We start from the raw sequence: 26,787 nt of genomic DNA, 5'->3' as shown, positions 1-26,787 counted from the left end.
TGCATCTCTTTCAAGTTCCCAGGCAAGAGATTTTCTCTCCATCTTTTCTTTTTGAGAATTCTAGGAGCATATTCCATTAAATACAAAGATGTTTAGCCTTTTAACCCTCTAAACGCGATACCACAGGCTCTAGTGATCTATTGTCAGTTAAATTCACCCTCTACACACTCTAGTACAGCTTCCCTCTTGTATTTTCCTCCCTGCTGCGTGCACTTATCCCTGCATTGAAAATATGCTTTAGACTAATACACACCATTGGTTATTTTTAGGTATCAAAGACATTTTTCTCAAGATCTTTCTTCATTAATTCACTAATTCACTTTTTTGTCTCGATCCCAGCTGCCCCATGTTCTTTATTGTCTCTTAACCCTGATGCTCAAGAGGTGTCAGCACAGATTAACAGCCTGATAGCTTCTGGAGAACGGCATTTCATCTTCTGCATCGCTTCAGTCAGGTTTAAACTCTCGTGGCCTTCCATTTGAGTTCAGTTTGCAAATAGCCAGCAATCCCCAAATGAAAGAGCAAAGAAAACATATCAGCATCCATTTTTTCAATTTCGACATACATTCCAAACGTGCAGCTATGTAATAGGAGGCAGAAAAGGAAAGCATCTCGAATGGAAAGTCTTGCCCCTTCTATTAGTTCCACAAATAACTTTGAGCTGGTCAATATGAAGAGGGGAATCATAACGACACGGCACAGAAAACCCTTCCGTCTCTTCTCCTGAGTGGCAAAGTGAAGCACTGAGGGCAAGAGATAAGTGCTGCAGACCCCTGCAATGGACATCAACCACGGTAATAGGTCCCAAACCTCAGACTCAAATGCCTCTGCGCTCTGGGGTTTTCAGTATTCAATCCTAGCAGCGCCTCTGAATTTTGCAGCTTCAGTTCGTCTCAAATCACAACCCGGTCCTAAAGAATACTTTATTGTAAAGAATGTAACTCTATCCCCTATAGACTGCCTGCCCCAGTAATAGCTTCTTATTCCCAATTGCTTTTCCCATGCCAGAATGAGCGATGCTGAGCTAGCAGTTAAAGGAAGGGATTGTGAGCTGGGGGTCCGGGGTCTAATCCCAGCTCAGCTCCTCATATATTTTGGGAAAACACTTTACTTTTCTGACCTGAAAAATAAGGTGGCACTTCTTCATGCTGAGACTTAGTCCGTGAAACTGCAAATGGCTTTGAAGTCCCTAGCTGAAAAGTACTTTAAAAGGCCAGAGTATAATTATGAAAGAGGTAATAAACTCTTATTTTCTATTGCTGGGCCTAGTTTAAGAAAAATAAATTACAGTAAGACCTTGGGAATCTAAGAAGACTCATGAAAAACCTGAACTGGCACAAACCTTAGCGCATGGACACCCCGGTGATCGATTTGAATTGGGAACAGCCCTGAAGCTGTTATCTCCTTAGAGGTCTCAAGCTGCTCCAGAGCCAGAGAGACCGAAGGGGCCGAAAGTGAAGGGAAGTCACTCCGTCTGTAGGAGGATGGCCAGCAATGGCAGGGCCGCACAGCCCTGGGAAGAAGGGACAAATTGACCCCGGTGAGGAAAAGGAGGCCTCAGAAAGCACAAAGAGCTTTGTGGAGCGCTGGAGGCCACAAGGCTTGCCCACTTCTGGAGCCTGAGGCTGAGCCCTTTGGGAAGACCCGGACTGACCCAAGGAGGGCAAAGCCAAGGTTGCTGCAGCCCTGCCACCCCTCCCCACAGAGCTGCTGTTTGCCCGCATTACGTTTTCTGTTGGTATCCGAAAAAAAAAAAGAGAAGAAAAAGCCAGTTTATGCTAAGCAGCGCATCCTTGTCACCCCACCTCTGCCAATCACCGGATAAAAGCAGTCATTATTTTAAGACCCCTGTGGATGTCTGTCTGTCTTTTGTAATGAACTCATGAGCCACAGCGACCGGCGTGGCGCTGTTAATTGGAGCACCCACCGTGCCGGCTTCCGAGCGGCTGCTGTTCGTGTCACCCGAGCGCTTCTTCTTCCCACAGGTTTGCTTTGCACGCAGGCACGCACGGCTGCACGCAGCTGGATCCAGGTGGCTCTGCAAAGCCAGACCAGGCTCCGGGGGGAGATTTCTCACCGCAGTGTCCTCTGGAAGCCTGCTCTCCGTCCCCTCCCGGGGCGCTGGGGAGGAGGCTGGGGTTGGCGAGGTGTCCCATTAGCTTTATGGAAAGCCGTGCGCCTGGCCACCCAAGTATTTAGCTTCTGACGAGCTTCCACCTGCAGCAATAAGCTCGATCGGGTAATTAATACCAGCCTTTACTACCTGCGCTACCAGAACTGCTATGGAGATGACGGTTTTGTTATTTTTTAAAGAGCTTTCATGTGGTTACTGGGGCTTGTGAAAAAAAACCCTCTCTCCCCCCGATCGCCGTCTCTACGACTTGCTTTGTGTTTTCCTCCTCCCCCTACCCCCTTCCATGACTTTCGGGCTTTCAAGTCATGTAACGCTTCGACATGGCGCTGGGAGAACAGGGGAAGAACAGAATCATCACAAAGACATTTGAAAACCCAGCAAAACACTTTAGCAGCAGGGCTGGGTTAGTTAGCAGCTTTGTTTGGTTTGATTTCATCTTGAAGTTTATTTACCAGAGAAAGCTGGGCTCCAAGAGGCTGCATCTGTTTTTCCAGTGAGGACGTTCCAGCCTTTTTTTTTTTTTTTTCTTTCTCTTTTGCAAGAAGCTAGGGAAGGAAAAAAAGCCCAAACCTGTTGTTCTCCAGAGGGAGCTTGGCACAGAAGCTGGCCCAAGCCACATGTCCTGTGGGTGGCTGGGCCCGTGTTAAAAACAGCAGCGCACAGCTCCCATTCTGCCTCACTCCCATCCCCACGTTGCGTCGTCTTCCTTCAGTCTCCGTCAACAGGCTACCCCATCTGTGCTTGGGGTGCACCAAGGCCAGAACCCAAAAGTTTCATTTCTATTTTGCACCACTTGGTCTCATATTTCCTATCGGCCCACCCGAGGCCCTCGGAGGCACCTATTTAACGGATGACTGGTAGCTCAGGACCTCTGTTGGACCTCGAGGGAGCGATGCTGGGCTCAGGGCTGCCTACACAGAAGATCACGTCTGGATCTCCAGCACCCCGTAACTTTGAACATCAACTTAAAGCAACTTCCTAAAGAAATGCTTCTTAGCCAAATGCAGGACTTCAGCACACGTCAAGCACAGATCTGATAAAGTAAAACCACGTCAGCTCCATCTTCGAGTTTGACTATGTCCCGCTGCGGGGAGAAGGAGCTCTTTGCTCTCCTGGGGTGTGCGGGTAGGAAGTGATATGGCCTCCTGGGATGAAGTCTGGGGCCAGGAAAAGTGCACTGGGAAGAAGAGCACTGCTCCTGAGAGGTAACACAAGAGCCTCGGACGGACGTGGCTGGAAGCCTGGAGAGGATTTGCAGTACAGTACGTGGGCTCTGCGCTCCCGTTCTGGGACCTGCAGGCTCTGAGCCTCCTCACGGAGGAGAAACAGCACATTTCACTCATTAATAGTGGGATCCCACAGCAGGCAGCGATGCTACCAAAATATCCAGTATAGGGTCTCCATGCTGTGCTTCCCTGGAACTGGCGATGATTTTCCTGCGCCTTGCCCAGTAACTTGTTGCTTGTCTTAAATCTAACTTTGAGAAATGTTCAGTCATTATTTAAAGGCTCTAAATGATAGAAAATCTGCCATACATCTGAAAAGGATGTTGGGATGATTAATTATGCTCTGTACAAAAGCTTTTCGTCTTATTTCTGCTTTGACCTTTGGTAGCTCCAGCTTACTGGATCTCGCTATTCTTTTGTCTGCAAGTTTAAAGGACCCTCCAACTCGAATTGATTACTGTGAATAAAGGGACCTTCTGCCATCTTCACTACTTCAAAATGAGAACAAGGTGATTTCTCAGCAGTATAATCAAGTACAACCAGATGTGACGAGCTGCCATCTTGCAAAGGGAGCACAGCTGGATCCAAACACACACACCTGCTCACGTAGCACAGCTTTCACGAGCAGAAGCACGGGCACGAAGGCCACAAACGAAGGAAAGAGTAGCTGCATTTAGTGACCGCGTTGGGTTTTACCGTGCCTGAATTTCACGCAGGTTTGACAGGTTGCTGAAGATTTATTCCTCTTCCAAGAAAGGAGCAGCAGCTCTGAGAGCGGTCCAGCAGCGCAGCGAGCGGAGCAGCCCCTCTCCAGGGCTGGGGACAGATGGCAGGAGCTCAGGAGGAGTGAGGAAATCAGTGCCACGACGCTGAAGGGAGCAGACAGCCACAAATTACAACTCCAGAAGGGATGTCTGGACCTGAGCACACAAGGGGTTTTTGTTTCTTTATTTTCTTGTTGTTTTGGAATTTTATGAGCATGAAGTTGTCTCCTCTCTGAAACCAGGCTTAGCAGTTCAGGGACATGATGAAAGCTGGAAGTCAAGGTTGGCAGTGCCTTTTCCTAGTATTTTAAGAAAAGAAAGATATAAAGGGAGCCTATAAGGGGACTGGAAGAGTTATTGTAGTCCTGCACATCCCAAGGAATAACTGGACTTGGACAATGCCACCTTCCCCCTTGTCATCAAGGGAAGGTATTGTTCCATGCCAGGCTGGGTGGTGTCATCAGGACCTTGGTGGGAAGGAATGCATCACTCAAAAGAAGCAGCAGGAAAGGCTCTATTTTCAATTCTTCTGGAAAAAAAAAAAAAGCATTTATTTTGAAATAACAGTTTGTTATTTCCTGAAGGTCACGTTAAGATCAAATGTATTAAATGTCTGTCAGCCAAATCTGACCTTACTTTGAGAGAACATTCAGGCACACATTCTTCTGAAGTGTTTAGACAAGTATGTGAGACATCAGGTTTCCCAAAGTCTGCCTTATCTAAACTAAATCCCATTTATTTCAGTGGAACTGAAGAACTTTTCTGTAAATCTTGCAAGGCGTCTTCTGATTGTTTAGGCACATAAATACCTCTGAAAACGTGTGCCTGCAGCTAGAATCCATCTTGCCACATGAAAGTTGGGCGCAGCCTCAGCCAGCCACGTAAGCAGCTCCTATAACCAGCGGAGAGTGGATGTCACCCCTGGGCATTTCCTTAAACCTCCCCTGGCCATCACTAGGAGGACTGAAGCACTCTCCCCCTGGGGTACTACCTCTGTCTATTGATCGCAGGGGGACCTGAGATGTCTGATTCCAGCTACAATGTAGGTTCAGTCTACGTAAGGTGAGGTGGATCCCACCCTCCCTAACTGCATTTGAGAGATGAGCAAGACCTGCTAGAAACATACTGCAAACACTTCGCTGAATTTGCAAATGGGTGAGCAGAATAACGAGCAAGGTGCATTGGGTCAGTGTGCGGTAGGAAAGCTCAGACTCTACCAGCAGGCGGGCTCTCAGGCTCTCCAGTAATGAAGCCTGAAGTTCAAACCCTTGAACGTTACCCAAAAGCAAATTTCGGATCAAGTATTTTGTTGGTCAATCATCTAAGTTGTTTAAGAGGAAAGAGAAACGATCCCATATGACAGAGCTAATTCGCCAACACTGATGGAGTGATAAAGTTTAACTCTTTCAGGATAAACAGAAGGAAGAAATAAAGTACAAAAACATGTACAAATAGCTCAGAATAACAAATAAAGGTGGTGTTCTCTATAACCAGCCATCTGGAGCTACATCTGGAGCCTCAGTTGAGTCATACTGGTGAACTCTGTGCTTTGAGGAAAAAAGCTCCGTTTCTTTGCTTTGGCCATCAGCATTGAAAACAAACTGCAGCCTCGGAGCAACCAGTTTGACTGGGAAGTGAAAGCAGCGGGGAATTGTGGCTCGCTCTGAAGCAACAGAGCAGCAGAGGATCACCTCAAGGAACACGCCAGCAAGCTAGCAACACCCCCTAGAAAAGGCCACTCGAACAGCACAGCACCATCCATCACGTCCTCCCGAGGACAGCTTTACAGCCTCTAGGAACCAGGCTGGTAATTGCAACACAGAAACTTAACACGCAGAGGATTCGGAGCCCAAATGGCCCAGGGAGCCAGCAGCCTGCGGGCAGGCATTTGCATTTCCATCGTACAAGCGAGTGGGGCCGTGTCTGCTCTCGCTGGCCTAACTCTGGAGTTGTTCGTTCAGCTGAAGTCTTCTCCTCTGCTTCAAAGAGAGGCCAAACGATCTGGTAGCATTATGTAAAACTATCAGCTTCCAATTATTCTCAAAGCGCTTGGCTCTTTCTGTGTGAAAGGCCAGAGCTGAACTCTCCCTGGAAAGGTAACAGAGTATGGATCCCGACGTGAAAACAGCCAAGAATGCAGGATGTTTGCAATCTGTGCGAAGGGCCTGAGACCCTGCCTGGCAATATGAGAAGCCTGTCCAAAATCACGAGTTCTAAATTTAGCTCAGAGCATAGAACATTAGATCTGAATCTATTTTGTCTCTGGCAAAATGTATGTTCTGCAAATTTTATGATTTATTCATGTCGTTTGTTTTCCTTGGTCATCCTAGACACAGGATGGGAACTGCTTGCAGACGAGATTCTGGAGAGCTGTAATTTGCCTTTTATTATCACAGGAAAAGCGTGCTCTGCAAATGCAAGATTCGGAAAGACGACGTGGAGGCTTCCCAAGCCCCGAGGCACCACTGGCACTCAACACACCGGGAGCCAACGTAAGCAGCAGCGTGGCAGCACGAAGGGTCCCCGCTGCAGCACCTTGCGGCACCTGCCTGACTCAGCCCTGCAGAGATCTCTGCAGTGAATGAGGCTTCGCAGAGCCCGCCAGCACCGCCAGCAGCTCTTCCACATGTGCACCCCTGGACAGCACGGCCACAGGTGGATGCTGTACAGTCCTCAGGGAGCACAGGCTGCTTCTCTAACATGCATTTCCTTTCCTAAAGGAACATGTGTTATCTTTGGTTTTCATCAGGACTTTTAAGCGTAAGTACCGTTAACTACGCTTTTGGTATTTGTGCCTTGCTATTTTGGCAAGATCGTGGCTTAACCCATGGGCTTGGGCACTGCAAGGATCTGCCCGACATAGCGGTGGCTTGCAGGGCAGGTGGGAAGCACGGTAAACCTGGCCACATACCACGTAAGGATATCACTTCTGTTCCCAGTTCTCTTTGATTTTTCCAGTGCTGGAACCAGGAATACTTTGACTCCTCGGAGCAAAGCACAACCTCAGCAGAGGTCCCAAAGCTGCTCGAAGAGGGCAGGGCTGCTCGAGAGGCTTGTTGGAAAAGGACTAGCACTAAATAGCAGCTGTGGGACCCCAGGAACCCAGCTTTAATGGGGACACAAAAGAAAAGCCCATAGTGCCTGGAGAGCCTGGCACAGGGCACGGATGAGGAGCACAGCTCCTCTGCCCCCACACGCAGCACCTCCGGCATCCCAGCCCAGCACCTACGCGCTCGGCCGACGGCCAGCTCTTGCTCTGCACTAACGGCTGACCACTTGTATTTTCCCAGGCCTTTGGTACAAGCGGAGCAACTGCTTCATTTGATTTTATGTCATTGTTCCCACGATAGCGCTGGTTAATTGTAACCAGCAGAACTCCTCTCGCTGTGCCTCCAAGGGACAGAGTCGGTCCTGGGCAGCGAGCGCGCTCGTCTCTCTCAGCTCCACGCTACCCACCAATGCGCCTTTGAAAACATTTGCATTTCAAAACTTGTTCAAATAGCTTTTCTAGTGATTAGGTCAGTTGACAGGCAGCCCGTGTCCAAGGCAGAAAGGGGAAAGGAGCCTTGGAAAAGTCACGAGAAAAAAGGCAGAATGCTGCGTTCGGTGTGCCTGAAACCACCCAAGGCCAGTCTGAGAAGGGACAGATAAAAATGTCAACATATCTCTATGGTAGCTATAAGCTCACATACAACACTTGAGATCTATTCAACAACGACACATTCACTATAAAGAGTTATACACTGAAGACTGGGATGAGATCCCCATCACCAAAGTAAGAGGCGCAGGTTGAAGTGGGTGCCCTGCGCTCACCCAGACCACGCTTCGGTGCCTCAGCTGCGCAAGGGCTGCAGGAGATGGCAGAATGGTGATGGATGAATGCTGGCAATTCCTCTGAGAGTCTGAGATCAAAAGTACCACTAGAGGAGGGCAAAGCATTATATTAGCAAGAGCCAGTTCTCCTCCTCCCTTGAGATCTCTTGCAGGTGATGTCCAAACACCGAGCTACACACGGACCATTCCTGCGGCTCGGTATTTTCTTTCTTTTGCACTTATCCTGACTGAAAAGTGGAAGGTGAACGTGACAAATGTATGCACACCAAGGGATCCACATCCTTGCTGGGCAGAGGCAGGCTGGATCTGCTCCCACCTCCCATTGCTGCTCGCTCATCAGCGCGCTGAACGTATTTAATACAGGCGCAAGAAAGGGAAGAGGCTTGAGCAGGAACGTGGGCTCAGTCCAACGCTTAGATCCTGAGAATGGAAAACTTGCTGTCCCTGAAGAGGAGAGTGGCTGGGTTGTGGTTTGGGGAGGGAGAAATTTAATATGAGCCTGTAGAGTAAATAAACTGCAATCTCATCCCCATGCCTAGCGTGTGAGAATCTGCAGTCCCAGGCTGCGAGAGAGAAGCCCTGCCTTCGGTGGGTGCTGGAGCAAGGAGCAAAGCGAAACCAGATGCACGAGCAGGGTCAGCATCGCCCCGCCAGGGCAGGGATGTGATGCCCCAATTTGATCCTTCACAGGGGCTCCACGTGCACTCGTGGTCGGGGAACGCACGGATGCTGCCCCTTGCATGTCCCTGCCGAGGGGCACCCGGCCCCACTGCTCCAGCACCAGGGTGTGGGGGGAAAGCAGCTCCAAGGGGCAGCAACAGGAAAATTGCCCTAAATCCTCTTTAATCCCCAAGGACACCCATGTGTCACAGAGCGAGGATCAGCCCGCAGAGCATCATTGTTAGCTTGAAAAATACCCACCGCAAACTTCCCCTACTATAAAAATGAAAACTGGGCTGAAACCATCCCAGAAGACCAGCGCTTTAAATCGGTGGCCAGCTCTGTAAACCGTCGGTCCTGGACTTTAATTTCCTGAAGTGTCTCATTTTTCTGCCTCGCAAAAGGGAGCTGGAAAAATCCTCTCTCTTTCTCTCCTCCTCACAGTTGCTCTTTGAGCAAGGCCGTACCTAACAATTATTTGGGGAAACATTATGTTGACATTACTGTTTAGAAAATAAAGGGTTTTTAAAGCTAGAGAGTAACATCATGACCATATAGCACTAGTGAATGATTAAAAATTTAGATGACTGCCTTTGAAACAATAAAAAGCTTTCGAAGCTTCTTAATGAGCAGCTATCAGAAATAAAGCATTTAAAACTTCAGAAAGTGCCTCTGTGGAAATTTCATTGTCTTTGATGCTGTAAAATAACTGCAGGGTGGATTCATTTCAAGTTCTTTTTAGCATACTGGTCGTTTAGAAATATTGGGAGATATCTTTCTTAGCAATATGTGGGGAAAACAATGTCTTGGTCGCTTTCATTTATCTGCAATTTGACAGGAGTGCAGTTTATTAACTTGAAAAGAGACAGATACATTATCTGAAACACAGAGAGTATAGTGGGTATTGCCTCCTTTTTATACCAGTGGGAGTCCATGACACTTTGAACTTGCTCACCATTAAACGCCTTCCTGAGTTGTTGAAGAGGCCTTTAAAAAGGCAGCCTGTGCATTTATGATGTAAATTCGTTATTTTGACAGTCTTTGAAATCTGTCATATTCACATCCAATTTAATGCACCGCAAAAATTCTTTTCTTTTAAAATACTTTTCTTTTAAGATTTCAAAGCCATTTTCATGTAGAAAACTATTGTTATACCTAATATATCCTGAAAGTGTTTTAGCAAAGGAACTTATATGATTCTGTTTTAAGTCATGTCAGGTTTTAAAACATGTCATTTCTTCAAATAAGCTTTGACCACGTTATCTCTTTTTTTTTTCATTAGTTAAAGTGCACTTGATTTCCATGGATACAATTAGTAGGAATATATGCTATAGTATCATCACCGGATCAAATGGGGCTCTTTGAGGCTGTGTTCGGCGGAGCAATTGCCCACATATCTGAGATCAATACAGCCCAGCACACAGGTAGGCAGGCGCAGGGAGATGCGGGCTGGTTGAAGCACAGCATATTTAACAAGAACCTGGGCCGGTGGGAAAATTAAACTGCTTCTTTTAAAATGATGAGCTCCGAGTATTTGCTCTGAGCGTGGAGTGGGGCGAGGAGGAGCGGGATAGAAGAGGGCCAACGCGGCATCTGATGAAATCCAAGTTCAGTTTAATTCTGGTTGAATCCAAGCCTCAGACGTTTCAACTCCATCTTCAATCCAAACAAACCTCCTTAGGCTCACTAATCCTTATTACACAGTGGATTTTAGCTGTACCTGCACTTCTTTATCAGTTTGCAAGATATTTTCAGCCAGTACAGAGGTCTTCATGCAGCTCTGCTTCAAAGCGCTGTACAGAGGAGGCTCTGTAAAGAGTTTCAGAGAGTGTTTACAGATGCCTTATCACGCCGGGAGAGGAGGTCGGTGGGCAGGGGGGACACATTGCTCCAAAGCAGCGCAGAACCATCCTAATCTAGGGAAACGATCAAATAGGAGTTTCAAAGATCTCCTACTACAAAGGAAGGAATTAAGCTCACTCGTTGCCTGCCCAGACTCCGGGGCTGTTTTGGAATACATGGAAATATGTCTGGTGTACGAGGGAACCTTCCGCCGATGGTTTAAGTACCGTTTCACATGTCCCCGACAGCTGGCTTTAAAATACAGCGTATCGCCAGTGAGATAAACCAGGAGAATCATTACTTCGGTGGCATTTAACCCTATAATAGGGGGTTTTTTTCAGCGCTGATTTTATAAGGTCACCCTGTTATTTCCTTTGCTGGCTGGCTTGTGATGGTGCTCTCACATGTTATTACTCTCTTCCATCACAAGGAATGATATTTCAGGACTGAAAGGTCGGAAGATTTATAAGGACAGTCCTTTCCCACACTGTGATTGTCTGAAAGCTTCAAATAGTCAAAGGCTGAGCACAAAGGTGTTTTAGATGGGGTCTCTGGGGCAGAAATCCCATCTGGTCCAGGGGTGGGAAAGAACTCTCGGGATCCGATCATTTTATAGTTAGATCTTGTCCCTCCACAAAGGAAGGATATATTTTCCTGATAGAGTTTGTATCAGATATTAAACCAACACTACGCTTGATCTCAGGAAAAAAAAAAGGCCATTAAATCTCACAACTTGAAAAAGGCAGCTTGATCCTTGAAGCAGGGAATCCTGCAGTGCTCGCTGCCTGCTCACCCCACGGCCTGGCTGTGCTCGTTCACAGAACTCATTTCTGCTATCATTTCCCCGAGTTTCAGATTTCGTTGGCACGAGCAAAACCTTGGGCTGCATGAGAAAATACTTTGAAATGGTGCCTAATTGACTTGGGGCTGGTTCAGAATATAGTACACCGCATAAACCACCATAACATCAATCAGAGGGAGAAAGGATGTCCCCATGTTTGGCTTAAACTACAGGGTATTTCCTTTGCCGAAAGCATTTTAATCACACTTAAGTATAGGTTTGCAGTGGCAAAGAGACCGACCCATTCCAGTTATTGATTTTTCCCACAGAAGGAAACTTCTGCGAGGCAGCGCGTCCAGCGAGACGTCCCGGGGTTCGTCGCACCAACTGCAGCGACTTCGCCAGCCTTATCGCATCGTCTGCTCTGCACTCCCACAGCGGAAGGCATGTCCCTGTGGTCTGCGAGAGCAGCGTTTCCATCCAAGTTTGCTGGTATTAAGCTCAGTCTCTGGGATCTTACACTCCCCTCCCTTTCTTCCTGGGTTTTGTGCCCTTTCCCCTCGCCTCCCCCTCTCCAATTACCACCGGTTAGCTCTGATAGAGCCTCCCCGCAGGAGGAGAAACAGGATCCGCTTGTTAGGCGCACAAAGTTTTTTCATGGGGAACGCTGAACACAGACAAAACCTGCGCTTCTCCCGGGCATGCCCACCCTGCCCGACCAGCCGGGGGGCTGCCAACAAATGCAGACACCAGCCGGCCCCAGGGACCTGCGGCCACCCACGGCCAAGCGTCGACTCCACTGCAGCAGCTTCTGGAGCCGTGCCCGCAGGAGAGCCAACACCTCCCAGCCTTGTCAGCGTGGTTCAGGGTGTCCCTGCTGCTTGTCTCCCAGAGCAGGATGCCACAGCTTGCAGGGGACAAGGGCCATCATCATAGCTGGCGGCAGGGTCTGACCAGCAAAGGGAATAACGGGTGTGAACGGGACAGAGAGGTGCTTGCATCTGCCACAACCTTCTGCCTGGGAGCATCTGGAGATCCATGGAGAGCCTGGGCTCCACTGGATCCCAAAATTCTGGCACCTTCATGGCCAGGCACTCTCAAAAACCAGCTAAGCCTTTAATTAATGGGTTTAACTGTCAAACAACAGTTGATTAAACGCCTCCATTCGTGGTCACGCGAGTGTCAGAGACCTGATTTTCAGTAAGTTTTGAGTGACCTCCATGAAAACGAGGGTCTCAAACCACGCCAGTCACATTTGGGAATCCATGCCGATAGCTACTGTTATTAACAAACCGACGGCCTAATCCTGCTGCTACTTCAGCAGCCCAGTGACAACACCACCTGGCTTTAGGCTGATTCTAGAAAAAGTGAAGCTGCAGACTATGCCATTAACGTACATCGCCGTCACTGAAATTACTCAGAAATCAAACTCCCTGCCTGGGCACGCAGGGAGCAATCATTAATAGCGGTTTCAGTCATCATCTCCATTGCATAAGGCGAACAAGAACCTTGCCTTTTTTTTTTCCTCTTTCACTTCCCTTGAACCAGTGGTGATTTGCTTACAGATATCAGCAAGGGAGAGGAGGAGAACAGGAGGAAGAAGCACATGTTAAGGCACTCTGATAAATCAGACAATACAGCAGGAGAAAGGATGAAAACCTTGAACGAGAATAAAAGCAACAATCTCTAAGAAAGCCGTATGAAAACCCAGCCATCTTATGACATGCTGTAGATCTGTCTCATCCACTTGCGTGCAGACAAGAGCACAAACACATAAATGACAATTATATCCTGGCTGACGCCGGCAGCAATTTCCAACCTCTTGAGATACCACCTCTGGGAATAGTCATGAAATCAGAATTTTATTGGAATGAGGTTTCAGTGATAATCCCAGTTGGACAAATCTAGTTAGTGAATCACAGGCGTATACATGTCAGAGCGGATGGAGAGCCTTCCCTGTGCATCTCCAGCCATCGTTCCTCCTGTCTCGTGCAAGAGGGGCTGTTGGCTCACGTCTATCACCTGGTGGTATCTGCCACAAGGACTCAAGCTGTTCCATATGTACCCACATCCAAACTGGCTTGGATTTTGGTGTTAAATCTGCTGCTTTTACTCCTACGTGAAAACTGAGTACAAGTGCAGATCTCAGAGTAATGTGTTTTGGCAAGAAATCCCGCTTAATAGGCAGGCTACTGAAACCTGCACTCCCTGCAATTTCTAAATGGCTTTCAGGCATGGCCAATGTCCTGCCTGAAAGGGAAAGACAGCTGCTTCAAGGAAAAACACAAGGAGCAGACCTTATCCTGCAGCCCTGTGTCCCAGACTCGCCGCCACACGCCCGGATCTGAAGCCCCGTACTTCACATGGGACTGGGAGGAACAACGACCCGCGCTCGTGGAGGAAAGAGCTGCTGTTCCTAACGCAAATATTGCCCAACCGTGTGAAAGGGCTCGGTGCCTCGGACACATGGATGCAATTCATGAAAGAATCCAAACAAGGCAAGATCAAGGAATCCTGAGCTGTTTTGCAACGTTAGACCAAGAACAAACACAGAGAGTCACTAAGGAGCGTCATGGCATTGGGAGACACGCCAGGACACCCCGATATGGCAGCTTAACCGTGTCTAAGGGCAACTGTGAGAGAGAGACAGACACATCACTAGGGCGCGGAACCACTCCCTGCACGCTTCTTGTGGCTTCGTGCCCCTCCACATCTCCCCCTGCCACCTGCCCATGGGTGCACGTACCCAGCCCAGCTGCCTGCAGAGATGCTCTCAGTTCGGCCAGGCTCCCTCGACCCACACTTTTTGCTAATATTCACTTTTTTGTTGTTTACCATGAGACTTTTTTTCCCATAGAAGCATATCCTGCTGTTAGGATTGCTGAAAATGATAAAATTAAAAAAAATAAATAGAAGGAAAATATAAAACCAAGAGGCAACTGAATATCTCCCAGACAGAAAGGGAAAGAGTAAAACTGCAACAGTGGGTTGCAAAAGCAAAATCCATTGAACTTAGCAATCCTAGCAACACAGCCCTTTGTTTATGAACCATCTGAAGCAAGTTTTACCCTACAAGCTCCATAGGGATCCTTGATTTCCCTAGCCAAATTAACTAATTTTCCTAAATCACGCTAAAATCTGATCATTTGATCTGTCACTCAAAGCCTGTCCTGTATGTAAATAACGATTCTGCACAGTGCTGATTGCACAGACGGTAAGAAGTGACAGCACCCTAAGCGAGCAGGGCTGTGATGGATGATGTGTGTTCGCCAGCAGTACGCCTCGGCATAATGCTTTTTATCCAGGACGATCACAAGGAGCTCACCTTTTGCAGGAAAAAAAAATCTTGAAAATGGCTGAGAGGAGAACTATTTTTAGATTTGTCTTAGATACAGAACAGATCGCAGTCTTATATGATATAAAAACACTGGCATTTAAATTCTCGAGTAGGTTAAATGGGAGCGAGAGGCAGCGCGGCTTCACAGCGCCTCTGCCTCAGAGCCCCCTTCGCACCAAGTGGGCAGGCTTGGTCCTGCTGCTCTATAAGCAATGAGAAAAGTCGTGTTTTTTGTGGCTGGATGCAGTAGAATGACTCTGACATGAAAATTATGGTCCAATTTGTATTTAACGAGATATAAAATCCATCAGATCCAGGGCTGCTTTACTTGCCTATCTTCCGACAGGACTCCAACAGCTTTGCAGTCACCATGGACTGATTCCTTCTGTCCTGATCCTTTTTCTAAGAAAGCTTTTGTCCATCAGGACCAGATGAAGATCTCAAACCTCATTGCAGTGAAGCTAGAATGCCAGAGACAACACAAAGCGATAACCTAAATGGAAATGCTGATGCTAGCTTCGCCTTTAAATATTCACATTTTTCCCTGCTGTCATTTCAGTGTCAAAGGCTGTAAAGCCCAGACAGACAGATATACAGTACACAAATAAAGCTGTAAAAGAACCTGGCACCTCTTTTTTTTTCCCCCGTGTTTTTATAACAGTATTTGATCTGTTTCCCCAGCTACTAAGGTATGACTAACTACAGAAGAGGCTTGACAGAAGCAGCGTATTGCATTTGAAATTCATGCCATGTAGGTAAGTGACTGGGCACTTCAGGCCTGAGACACGTTCCCAGCAAGAGAGTTGGTCCCAATGTCCGTAGATGGACAGGATTCTTCTCCAGACCTTGCTCTGAGCAACCATTTTCAGAGCTGCTCCTGCCAGTAGGGCCACAGCAGGGATATTTTGAGGGGAAAAGCCAAGGGGGGAAAGCACAGAGAAGTCAGTTTGGAAATACGGATGAAAACCTGACCCTTGGACTCTAGGGAGAGTTACCAGTGACAGCTCTGCCTCGCACAGGGTGGTGCCAGCACAGCTCCCCCTCTCCAGAATTTGAGTGGGAAGCTGCTAAACGCACTTTATAGCTTCATGATTTTTTTTTAATTAGTATTTTATGGGCTTTTAGGTGAAGCTGCTGCTCACCTGTCTGGAAGCCCAGCTCGCAGCCGCCCCTCTCACTGCAGGTGCATGTTCTGCAGGAGCACATCGCAGCCACGGAGCTGTCATCAGTGCAGGCACTGCCCCTGCTGTGCACCTGCACCCTCCTGGCACCGCAACAGGGAGAGCTCCCAAGGCACAAAGCCGCTCTCGTAAGACCTGCTCTGTCTGGTTCCTGCAAAAGCACACGAGCTGATTAACAAAGAAATCATTAAAAGAGTCAAATTCCCTGCCGCTTGCACACGCACGTCCAGCAGCTCTCCAGCCGGGGTGCGTGTGCATGGCCCTTGGCATGTCTCGTGTCCTGGCAGCACCACAGCTGAGCACCACAGCTGGAGGCTGCCGACAGCTCCCGTGTTGATGCTCAGTGTCAGGGGTGCAAATCCTCATTTAGGCTGAGGCCTCTTTAGGCTGGTAAAGTGATTTAGAAGGGCCGCAGTGAAGTGGCAGTCACAGCGCTGCCTTTGCCAGGAGCGGTGGAAGAATCTGCTGATATTTGGCCCCTTCGAGTTTTTCTTGGGGAGGTGGGGATTGTTTGGTTCCCAGTTCCAGATTTCCTCCTGCACTTACATGTTTGTCCACGGAGGGGGAAAAAAAAAAAGCCCTCTATTGTAAAACTTGTCAAATGAGACCACCCAAGTGGCTGAAGGGAGGGAATGGGGAAGGAGGAAGAAATGCCTTGAAAACCATTTTCTTTTTGATGGTTTAGAAAGGGAATTGAATGTTATTGTCTCACTTTAAATATGTTCTTTATGAGGAGGTCATGTAGCAGGCACATCATTTTCTAATTACAACCATGCAGATAACATGGAAACAAAATATATGGAGGCTTTCCAAAACAGAGGACGCGCTTGCAAACAATGTCCTGTACAGTTCATCTTCCGAGCCTCAAAACAAAGCGAGGAGCTTTACTCAGGAGGAGCTCGATGGAGTCGTAAGCTGTTAATCGCTTTCTTTTCCCCACTGTTTTATTGTCAGTGGGAAACCCAAACTCAGGCAGCCACTGGATAATAACTGGAAAATGTTGCCTGGGCTTAGGCTGAGTGTTCCCAGGACGTGCCGGTGCTGTCCATGGAAACAGCCTCGCTTACAGGAACCCAGACCTGCCGTAATACCGCCAGGGTCTGCGAAGCTTTCCCAGCAAAACTTACTCACTGCAAATTGGGTACGAAGGGAACTGTGCGCTCAAACCCCCTTCAGTTGACAGGAAATGAGGCTTAAGTGAAAACCAGGGCTCGTCTCTAAGCCTTCCCAGGCGCAGGGCGGACGGCAGCGCTGAGGGGAGGCAGCAGCACCCACGCTGAAGCAGCACAGTAGCATGTCATTGAGGATGGACCACGTTTAGGCTAAGCTACCCCGATTGCAGTCCCCTATAATGATAAATCAGGGACTGAAAGCAAAGACGATGGGCTGGATCCTGAGCTCAGCGGCACTGCGGGAAAGCCTGGATTTAGGAGAACCCAAAGATGCCTCTCAGGTTCCTTTACTCTCAGCTCCCCGTAAGAAGTGAGCCCAGCTTCCTTTTGGAGGAGGCAGCTCTGTCCGATCGCTGCGCAGCTTGGGGCACCAGACCTGATCCTAAACTCTGTTCACAGATCTCACACGTTTGCCAAGACTGTTCACTAGAAATAACCCAGGGACAGCTCTGTGTCTAAGGTCACTGAGATCCTGCTGCTTTTCTGACCTTTGTTCCTTTTGGGCTAAATCCCAATCCCCATATCGGCCTGGCATCACAAGCTCAGGCCCAGATATAGAATTAATTGCTTGCGTTTTTGTTACGTGTGATAACTGCAGGAAAAAGGAAAGCAGCAACGCCTGCAGTGCTGCACCACTCCCCATCAGAGCTGGAGATGTTTTGGTTCCTCCTGATGCTTTACAGTAAAAGAGCAACCTCCCCCAGCTCACATCCGTGGGCACTGCGGATGGAGCCACTTCTCCTCCCAGTCCAGATAAACTGCATCAGCAATCACAGACCGACAGGTCGATGCTGTTACTTCTGTCACTAGCCTGAGACAATGTGAAGCCCAGCTTCTTCTTCATTCTGCATGCTTCTTTTGCCAGGCAATTCTAATGAGGTCAAAATTTTCCTTCCTTTGCTCTAATCTCCTCAAAGAACAAAAAGAAGTATGAAAAGAAAACACAATATTTATTGTAAATCAGTGACTTCTGCATTAAAATGATCAAAGTGTGTTTGCTGCACACTTGAAGTTCAGATGCAAAGGGATTTCCAACTTAAATAAATAAAAGATTGTTTTTCTGTAATGCAAATTCGGAAGGAGCAATCCACACAAAGTAGTCAGACACGCTCTGCAGAAGGATTGTCCCCCTCCTACACCCCACATATTTTGCATGGTGGATGCTCTTAATCTGTTCAAAAGAACCATCTCTCCGCCAGGGCCTGCCGCCACGTGCCAAGGGGAAAACAGTGGACTCTACTTGATGTGTGTGATTACAAGATGCAGCCTAATAATATAATTTCTCAGTTCAGATATTGATCCTTGGGAGTGATGCAGTGCTGGGAATAGAGCGAAGCAGGGGGTGGAGAAATATCTGCTGCCTGTTTTCTCATCTAACAACTCCCCAAAGAGACAGAGCCTCATCCATCCCGCACGGCCAAGCATGACAGGAGATCAGAACTCGCCGGGGACATGCACCATGCCTTTCAGGTAACTTACACTATTATTAACGATCATAAAAGAAACTATCACGGTATTTTGCATCTCTTTCATCTGGCAAGCCTGCGAGCACATTTATTAATTGAGGAAGCCTCACTTTTCTGCAAGGTAGATTTCAGCACTTTCCTGCTGGAGCAGGAAACTGAGGCATGGAGAACACGCTGTGACGCCCAGCGCTGCTGCTGTCACCGCATTGTCCTCGTTGCTTCCTCCTGTCACTGCCCCACGCTCCCAAGTCGAGCTGTTCCCTCTGGTCTGTGCCCCCAAAGACCACGCACGAGAACAGCCTCACAGCCAACCTGCTCAGATGCCAGGCTGAGCTGGTGCAAGCTAAACGCTCTTGCTGCAATTCAGAAAATAACGCGTATTCCTCAAAAATCAGGTCTCACGTCTCACCTGGCATCGCCTTCCTTCTGCTGCTAAACTCTGTGCGTGCTGCCCTGGGCAGAGCCACTCCCACACCAAGGCGCAGCACATCAGCACTGCTCAGGCTGCTGCTAAAGCCAGGAAACCACTCGCAGGTGGCACTTGGGAAATTGAGATGTTTTCTCCTTCCCTGTGTTTTCAGAAGCTGCTCTGGTTAACCCCACGACCACCGCCGCTCCCACCATCTCACATGTCAGGAGCACTCATTTGTCTCAGGGAGACATATGGAGCCTGAAGTCACCAGAAATATCCCGAATTGACAAAAAAACCCACTGGAGGTTAGGGACATGCTCATGTCGGTATGTCCAAAGGGCAGGAAGGGGATTAGCGCATCAAAGCGACTAATTAGGGCACTGGCTTGTTTCTGAAACAAGACCGGCTCTAACTCAAGGGGCGCAAAATGGAAGTTGAACCCGAAATATTTGTGGCAGACTCTTGGATCCTGTGAAAAACGGTACACATGTTTAACTGTACATAAGTGAACACTGCCATTAAGTGTGAGGGAAAACATGTGCTTAAGTGTTTGCAGAATGCAGGGCTAAATGTAAAACCGCTGGGTAACAGGGGGAGCAGCATTTGAGGAAAGTAAGGTCACCCGCCCTCCGCAGATTAAGCGAACCGTTTCCCAAGGCCCACTGAGAAATGGCAAAGTTCACCCACAACACAGTCCAGGCTCACTCACAGACATGTACGCTTTTTGGAAACTACACCAGGATAACAGCTTTTCAGAAAGCCAGGACAAGCTCCAGGCCCTGGCTAAGGACCGTGCTGCAGAGCCCGGATCCAGATGAAAACTTCTCCAAATTCCAGGGTCTGTGTCCACCTCCATGGCACTCTGGTGCTCATCCCCAGCAGGATGGTCCCCACAGACCCCCGTACATGACCACCACCGAGAGCTGGGCTCAGACACCGTATTTTTAAGCCAGCTGCAGCATCCTCTGCCGAGTCCCAACTGCCAGGAGCGGTGACAGGCCGGGCCCAGCAGGATGCTGTTTGTTTAGCTGGGAGCCTGAAAGATGTCTCTTACTTACGCATCTGAGTGAACGACTATATTAACATCTGATTTTTGGTTCCAAATAGGATAAAAATAGAGGCTCATATACAAATTAAACATTGTTCTATGTATATTCTGAACCCTATAATTAGCAGGTAATATTCACTCTTTAATTAAAAATATTGTTATGCTAAATAGAAGGATTTTTGCTTAATTACAGGCTAATCCTATTTCCCCAGCATATGTGATATTTTCTTATCTCCCACAATGGAAGAGGCGCATTTGAGTGGGAAGTACTTTTGTGTGTTATCCTATGACATACAGGCTCAGGGAGGGACCTTGGTTTTCTGCAGAGCTGCTTGCAGGAGGACAGCAGGGTGAGCTCTGAAAAACCCACAAGGCAAAGGAGTCGGCTGGGTTTGGCCAGGCCTCACTCTGCTGCGCCCTGGGTCGAGCCTCAGGGGTCTGCACTGTGCCACCTCCAAGCCTCCCACACGCCAGGAGCCATCAGCAAGCCCAGGGACAGTGGCTCAAAAAATCAAATGCTTCAACCATTATCAGAACATCTGATGCATGGCCCCTCACGCTGCAAAAACCTAAGGCCCTATCACCAAGGAGGGGACAAAAGCTTTCGGGAGAAGAAACACAGAGGAACGTGCAACAAGGAAATGCCTCTGAAGGGAGATGGGTACCTGAGGCTGGTACCAGCTCCAGCAGCGGGGCAGCCCTGGTGGCAGCATCCTCTTCAGCACGGGTCGGGTGCTCGAGGCTGGCCCCAGCCCAGCGCCAGCCTGCTGGGCTTTTCAGACACGTTCACGACAGTTTGCATCTTGCAGCAGAGCACTGGTTAAGCAAGACATCCTGTTTGTGTTATTTCCAAACCCTCGGACCTTCAGAGAAATGAGTTATAGCCAAGTAACCGAACCTGACAAAGTCAAAGGGTAATCCTGCCAGTTTGTAGATGGAGAAACCGAGGCCAGAGAAGCGTGGCAGCAAACCTTGCATTGGGTCAGCAAACAACACCCAGGCACCGCTGCCAGCGCCTGCCTTTAACCACTGGGCTCGGTGGCTTTTGTGTTTCTCCTTTCCATTATGCATACCCTTCCTTTTTCCCTTAATGATTTAGTGATGTTTGTTCCCTCACACTGTGCGCAGACCTTGCAGATCAAAATAGCCAGTCATCTAAAAAAAATTCTTCATCCTTTGTTCTTCAAAGAAACCAAATAATCTCAATCCTTTGAGAAAACTCAAAGGGTGAAGGCAAAGCATCAGGACTGATGAGAACAATAGTGGTGTATCCCCCAATGAACAAGTAGATCTCTAGTGCTGTGTGGTTATTAAAAAAAATAATAATAATTCCTTGTAGTGAAAATTCTTGGGTCAATTACTTGTTGCCACAGGGAGATTTCCTAGGAGTTTTATTGTTATTATCACTATTCAATGATTATACGCAGCAACACAAAGGTGAGTTTTTATGTGAAGAGATGCAATATTTGGTAAATCTTAAGCAGCACACAGCAGAGGAGGTGGGGGGAGATCAAAGCCCCTGCTATTCCTGCAACATTTTGGAGCCAATGACGGCCATTTACTGCTTCTTTCAGAGATCCGAAATGTTTTTCCTCAGTAATGAAGGTGAAATAGTGAGATGGTAGCGCGTGGACGTGCAACCACGGCATTTCTGCAATGAGTACATCCGCAGGCACCACGGTCTCACTGCCATGCCCCCCATCTCTCAAGATGGTGGAGGAAAACCTTTGGGTTCCCATCACTTGCCTCTGCCTTCGTTTCTGCCCATCACACTCCAGGCCGTGCCCACTCGGAGCCTGCTCCAGTGGGCAGGAGCAAACGCAAAGTGGAGCTGGACAACACTTCTGTGAAGCGCCTTTCTGATCCAAACAAAGACTGCCTGTAATTCCCTTTTCAGTACCCCTGTAATTCCCTTTTCAGTACCACAGCTTTGTGCACAGGGAGCACCTCCTCTGCAGCAACTTTCTCCAGCATGCAGAGGGCAAATACTGGTCTGCCTTTTATTTTATTTCATTTTTTCTGACTAAACGCAAAAGGAAGTATCAGAAAAGTAGGAGGCCAATGCATTTCACCACATGCTATGAACAGCAGCCTTCCTCTGACAAAGTAATGAGAACACTAACATTAATTGTCCTTTTTAAATATACATATTTTAATGCATACATACAGACATACCATTTCTTTCTCCTGAGAGGAATTACAAGCATGTTTCCCAACCAGGTACACCAGAAATGCTCCATTTCACACTGGAAGTCTGCACTGAGAGCCAAGCTTTGATTCAGAGCACTTGCTGCCTTCAACAAGCCCACCATAGGCACCATCTTCTCCATGCCTCAGCCTGCCGAGCACACAGCCCCCGCCTGCACAAGCTGTTTGCCCAGCACACCACTGCATGCCAGCCCAGCTCCTGGTCCCACAAGTACAGACAATTTATTTGCCCCATCCTATTTTCTGGATGACAGAAATTAGGATTTTGCTCTGTTCGCACTACCACAACACAGGACTAATGCTTTGCCCAGTAACTCAATCCCAATCCCCTGCTCCAAACAAGGTTTGCACGTCTGAATCACGTCCCAGGGGGCCCCCGTGGGTGCCACACAAGCAAAGCCACCTGCAACCACACATCTCGTGGTTGCAGAAGCAGGGCCTGAAGAAGGAATGGTTCCCATTTCACCGGTTGCCTGAAGAGAATTAATCTACTAAGTGTTCTGAACAGATACGTTTGAATGTGAGCGGTGATATGAGATGCTGTCTGGGTATCAAATAGGCAGCTGAAATACGTCTATCAAGCCCGTACTCTTTGATCACCAGAAGTCACTCAGCATTTACACATCACAGGAGGATGCTCAACTCCAGAAGGCACAGAGTCAGCCAAAAAGGAAGAAGGATCAGCTGAGTATTTGTGTCTTAAAAATGTGCAGCCACTAACAAAATATAAAACAAAAATCACATATTTCACCTCCCAAGGGCAGCAGCACCTCCTGCTCAGAGAATTTATGCATGCTTTACATGACGATTAGCTCTACCGCTCACTAAAGAGTTAAGAGATGTTTTCACTGCTCGTGTCACCAAGTAATCTCACTTCCAATTCCTCTTACAAAGTCATCCCACAGGATCTCCTGTATTATTTACAGCCTCTCAAATGCCACTCTATAGCTGAAAGGCAGGACAGGGCTGTGGAAATACAGTTAATGCCTAAGGGCCTTATCCTTGCCATGCCTGGACCCACACACCTGCGACATGGCCGCCTGCAGCACCCAGGGCTGGTGCCGGCCCAGCACACAACCTGGCTGAGGAGGAAGGCTTCCTTAACGCCTCCTCAGTGCCCAGAAAGCCAGGGAAGGACATAGAAAACAGACTTACTTTGCTTCCACAAACAAAAATGAGCATTGTGTGAGGCATTTTTAGACTCTATGGTTAAAAATCCTCTCAGATTGACTTATTTTAAGGTTAAAATAGACAGGTCATGATACAGAGGAGGGAGGAGCCCTACCTGCTCTCACACAGGTACCAGGACACCACACGTACCCCACACACCGCAGGGACCAGGTCAGACCAGCTCCTGGACACACAACGCCCCCATCTCCACCCGGGCCTTTGCAGCAAGGCCTCGCTCACCCCCACCACACGTCGCGCTCAGCTCACCCGCAGGGCCGCGGGCCTGCCAGCGCCTCCACACCAGGCTCCCCCGTCCCGTTGTCCTTCAGGGCTGTAGCAGAATCCCCAACATGAGCAGGACTTGCTGCCAGTATCACCCCCAACAGAGCCAAAAGGAGCAGCTTACGCTCCTCGGGTGCAGATATCCCTGAGGAGGGCCGGGGCAGGGCTGGCAGCCTGTCAAGGCCAAACAAGGGGCACCTGTGGCCTGTGCTGCCGCCCGAGCTGTGCTCCCCTCCCAGCTCCCCTCTATGAAGGCAAGGACATCCCCACATAGCACAAATCAGCCTCAGGCCTCTCTCTGTTAAACTTACGGCCCTGTGGAACCTTTGGTACATGGCCCCACGCTCACCTGGCTCGCTGCAAGTTCAGCGTTCAGCCAGGCTTCACCCAAAGTTTTTGCTCGAGTCTGCAAACTCCCCGAGCAAACCTGGTCCCAATTTGGAGCTGGTTTGAACTCAGTTTGAGCTGATTTATAGTTTGGCATTAAACAACAACAACAACAACAACAACAACTGTGCTTCAAAATGGCAACTCTGACCATAATTTATGTGAGGCCAGATGGAACTTGGTGTTTTCCGTTAAGTTTCAGCTGGATTTTGCAATTTTAGTGTTTTGTTCAAATAGAGAGTTAGAGCAAAACATGGAGGAAGGAATGGAAAGCAGCAATTAATTCACATAAAGCTTAACAGGAGGGTAGGTATATAAATGGCTTGCAACACCGAGCGGTGCCCTTGTGCGTATGATTAGCTGCAAATGAAAGACAACAGTGGAAGTGTTGCTTTGAGCTTCTCCCTGTGCTGCTTGGCCAGGATTTCTTTCCACTCGCCAGACAACTTCGCAGCCCCTCAGATCAACTGTGCCATACACTACACTGCAGTCCAAGCCATTGCGGTCTTGTCTCATAGCTACTTTCCTTGAGATCCCAATATTTTAGCACCTAGGATTAGGTCACAGTGCAGGCCGAACCTTTGGCATTTCTTCCTAGCGAGGAACTCACAAATTGATGATGATGTTTGAATGTGCTCAGACCAAACCAATACTTGAAAATTTGCTCCTCCGTGAGGTACCAAGTCTCAGGCTGGGTATGTTGTTTTTTACAGAGGAATATCTGGAACCTTTTAAAGGATTAAAAATAAGTTGCAGTGGATCATTTGTTTGTGAGACAGAAGCGGCTTCAAAGATCCTCAAGCGGATCAAACAGGAGCGTTCAGAGGCTTCACAAACTGATGGAGGCCACCGGGCAGGAAGCGTCTCAAATGGCTTGGTCTTTTGTGCCCACATCAAAGTGCCCCTGCGTGACTGGCAGCCTCCTTTCTGGCCGGTGGTCCGCTGGGGACTGGGTGGCAGCAGAAGGAAGAGGATTTGCCTCCTAGTTCACCCCTGCGCAGTGTATGTGCAGGTCAGAGGAGATACTTGCACAGCAGTAAGGCTTAGAGCAGGACCTTCCCCTCGTGTTGTTTGCCCTGCTTGCTCTCTTGTCCTCTCCTCATCCCTGCTTTACCTTTTGGTAGGGCAAGAGGAAGCCATATGAATGTAAAAATCTTCAGTGTGACCTACGGCCCCCATTGTCCTCACCTTATAGCTGGGGCTGCTGTGCCAAGACGTTTATTTATGGGATTTATGGCCAACTGAAGGCAATGGGAAGAACACCGCTGGCAGAACTGGCTTGTGGGTGAGGCCTTGGGCTGACGGATTCAGGAAAACCTAAGTGAAGGGTTGGAGAACACAGCTACTTGTCAAAGTGGGGGGCCTGAATACGCTTGTGCTCCCCTTTTCTTTCTTCCTACCTTTACTCTGAAGCTGCTGGAGGAGGATGGAGCCTTCTGCTACCTCAGTCCTCCAAACCTGGGCCCGGAGGAGCAATGGCAAAAGTGTGCAGTAACTAACTGCAGCCTCAGCACCCCGGCAGGATGCGGCTCAGGACCAGGGCCCTAGGCAGGCCCAGAGACACCGCCTGCCTCAGCTGCCTGAGGTTCTGGCAGTCTGCATGCCCCAAGCTGGACGGGGTCAAACTGGTGCTCAAAGGCTGCTGAGGAAAAGCTGGACCACAGGGTGGGAGGCTGGAGGGATCTGTGTGGCTCTGGGGCCTGATTCTGCAGCCGAGGACCAAGCCCATTGATCTCTGCAAAAGGCTGCAGGAGCTGAAGCCCGCCTGCATTAATTCAAGGCAGATACACCAGCAGCAGCCACATGTACTATGTGGCAGTGAGAACCTCCAGAGTTCATGGCAGGGGATGGCAGTTTAATGAAGTTTACTGTGAAATTAGCTAGGAAAACTCTACATAAAGGGAGGAGAAATATAGCCTGTACAGTCTGTGAGATCATTATATTACAGACACTTTCAAGGCCATTTCATAAGGAGACACGGAAAAAAAGACCTTATGAGAGACTAAAAAAGTCCTGCACCTCTTAACATCCTGCACTTTTAACCAAAGGCTGAACTTGCACAGAGACCAACGCTTTTCATATTTAAATCCAATCAGCACGATGGCAGGCCAGGGAGAAATATATCCAGGCTTTGGAGCCCAGCTATGAAGCGGGGAGCACATAAAAATGGGGTCAGCTGGGAAAAGAAGCTAGCAGAAGCCCTGGTGCAGCCACCAGTTCACTTTTGGGTTTTAAGAGCCAGCCAGTTGGTGTCCAACTCTCCTTCAGCTGATCAGCAAGCCCTAAAGAGGAGGTGTCGTGGTGAGGTGGTCACCCAGGTCACTGTGCAAAACCAGCAGCACTCTGCCCCGCAGATATATGGTTTTAGGAACTGTGCAGGTGGCCAAAAATGTCATCCATGGGAAGGAGAGGCTTACTCCGCTTCTGGGGAGCACAGTTCTTACTCCCGCTCTGCACACCCCAAGGCTCACAGCCTCCTTCGAGGCTGGCTGCTGCTAGCTCACCGGAGCACACGGTCAGGGGGCAGGTAGGGAACCCATCTCCAATATGTCTCAAAAGTTTACCGTTCCTAACAAGGCTAAAAAGATGGCATCTTAATTAGATGTAAAAATTACATCAAGCTCATTAACTAATTACAAGGGAAAGTCCCTGCAGCAGATGCCTGGATTGCCTAAAGTACTGCTTACTCTGAACTACTAACTTTGAAAAAGGATTCTGCTATTAAAGCATTATTTAGTTCCAAAAGCACAACAAACTCATTTATTTTTTATCATGTCTGTCCCATCTAATCCCTTTACAGCTTTTATGAAGTGTGTGCGAGGCAGGACGGGGGCGTGGGAAGACGTCCGTACAGCTGCCTGGGACCCTTCACAATGACACCAG

The 26,787-nt window shown here is 48.5% G+C and overlaps 1 long non-coding RNA gene across 1 annotated transcript in view; it reads right to left on the bottom strand.

The window, feature by feature from the left end:
• The window catches only part of LOC308179863, a 90,551-nt gene extending 65,351 nt beyond the window's left edge, over positions 1 to 25,200 (bottom strand). The window contains exon 1 of the long non-coding RNA XR_013940641.1: positions 23,503 to 25,200. This is a non-coding gene — a long non-coding RNA (uncharacterized lncRNA). The remainder of the gene's footprint in view (positions 1 to 23,502) is intronic.
• Between the last annotated feature and the right edge of the window lie 1,587 nt (positions 25,201 to 26,787).

The sequence above is a fragment of the Anser brachyrhynchus genome, assembly GCF_964034855.1.
Source record: "Anser brachyrhynchus genome assembly, chromosome: 18".
Taxonomy (NCBI): Eukaryota; Metazoa; Chordata; class Aves; order Anseriformes; family Anatidae; genus Anser; species Anser brachyrhynchus.
This window is presented reverse-complemented; position numbering and strand designations above follow the sequence as displayed.